Raw genomic sequence first — 2,090 nt, forward strand, 5'->3', positions numbered from 1 at the left:
GCATAAATGCTGCTTCATATGAATATAAAAATAAGTTGCAAAACGGAGCGCAATTTGTACCCATGGGAATTCCAATAGATTGTTGGCATACCTGGTCTCCAAAAACCACATAGATATTGTCAATCAGAAACTAAGATCTTCTTATGTCAACTTCAGAGTACTTATGTGTGCAATCAAATCTGTTTTAACAAAATAATTTTGCAAATGACCAATGACGAGGTAAGTAAAAATTTCGAGTTCCATTTTTATTGAAGAAGCAAAACTTTTTTGCACTGTTAATGGTTTGTAGAAATTGAAATGCCACTTGCAAGTGTCTGACAAAGGTTTGTTTGCGTATCATATCTTCAGGATGTTGTTTGATATGTGCTCTTAGGTGTTTTACCAGCTTTTTTCAAGGGCCCTTAAACTCCCACATCCAATGGCTGCATCAAGTGAGATGTATTTCTTACTAATCTGTAGATCCCTATTCCAAGATCTTTATTTGGCCATAGAAAAGGATTCCATGAAGATGTTTTATAAATTTTCTGAAATTTCTGCATCCATCCAACCCTTCTCTGTGAATTCTGCATGAGCTTGTCTGTGTGAACAAGCCAATAAGTCATAGGAAGCTAGTTTGGGCTTAGAAAACACAAAAAAAGGAATTTTTCTGCCCTTAGCATTTGTACAGTACATCACAATAACTCTCCTTTGCTCCTCCCCCTGATATATGTGGAACTGGAGCCGCATTTACCTTAATTTTTGTCTGGACCTATCACCTGACCAGATTTGGATCCCATTGTTAATCCAGTTTCATCTGCATTATATACTCTTTCAGGTTTATCCAGGAGATGATTGTCAGAAAAAAATTTTATATATATTTACATGCATGTATCAAACCAGTCATCAATCTCTTTCACAGTCACCTTGGCTTTAAAGATTTCCAGAGGTGTTTCAGTTCTTTTTTTTAAATTTTGTGACTGTTTCACCTTTAAAAAACTATAATACCAATACCAACTAGGCCTGTGTCTTTTAAAAGGATTTTTCCTCTTGTCCTTTTCCATGATTTCTTCAATGAAGTTTAAAAATCTGTTGGACGCAACCCCCTTCCTCTCTGTGGCATTTCTGACAAATAATTTGCAAAAGCTTCCTCCCCCGGGTTCTTTAAAAACAGGCGTTGGACCTCTTTTACTGTCAACATCTACTTTTCCTGATGTTCTTTGGAGTAAAGAAAAAGAGAGGTTTTCTAATGCTGCTCTTCTAATAGACAACTTATTTTGATTCACCTGATATAAAGTTTCCTAAAGTTTAAAAGGGGTCCAGATTTCTTTGCGTTTTTTGGGTTTTTCCCATTTCTATATAAAAAGATCTGTAAAGCAGTAATCCCCCCTGGTTTTTTCCTCAATGCCCCTTTCAAATTGGGCTTTATCAAGGAAAAGGTCAATATAATTCAATAATTTACATAATACATGTATTCATCAAATTGAGCATAATATGCTCAGGTAATGTGACCCATGGGCCTCGATCTTATAGGTATTTCATTTTTTTAATTCATTACCAGTCTGAAATTAAACAACAGAATTTAATTAATGATGTTAATTATTTGATAAAGGGGGGAATAAATTTTTGGCCCATAATTGGAACTTTTTAAATCTATTTTCTCATATGATAACTACAAATGATATTATTCAAATTAGCGTAAAGCGTTTTTGATGATTTTTTTTTCAAAATATACAAACTTTTTTATATTTGACTAGGCAGAAACCCCTTGAAAGATATGCCATGTACCAATCAATTTAGTCAACCCCCAACCCTCCCCCATCAACACACACACACACAAACACACCCTATTTGCCTGTTTTTGGAAAAGGCCTAGATGGCAAAGTTAAGATAAAACATTTTTTTGTAAATGATAATTTTAAATTTGTTCTTGAACTATACATGTATCTGAAGACCTGCATCACATTGGTCTTGCGTCAGTACCCAACTCAAGTACTAGTTTTACCATTATCATGTTTAGATTAACTGCACATGCAGTACTATTGTGGTGTCACACTTTGCATGTATGTCAGTAGGAATTATTTTGTGTTTTATTTGGATTTTATTTCATGAAG

At 34.3% G+C, this 2,090-nt stretch overlaps 1 pseudogene; it reads right to left on the reverse strand.

Annotated features, from left to right (window-relative positions):
* Positions 1–255: 255 nt before the first annotated feature.
* On the reverse strand, positions 256–1,277 carry LOC134252129 (uncharacterized; annotated as a pseudogene).
* Positions 1,278–2,090: the final 813 nt, after the last annotated feature.

This window comes from Saccostrea cucullata, unplaced genomic scaffold, assembly GCF_032062105.1.
Source record: "Saccostrea cucullata isolate Sc308-1 unplaced genomic scaffold, CSIRO_AGI_Scuc_v1 ctg19895, whole genome shotgun sequence".
Lineage (NCBI taxonomy): Eukaryota > Metazoa > Mollusca > Bivalvia > Ostreida > Ostreidae > Saccostrea > Saccostrea cuccullata.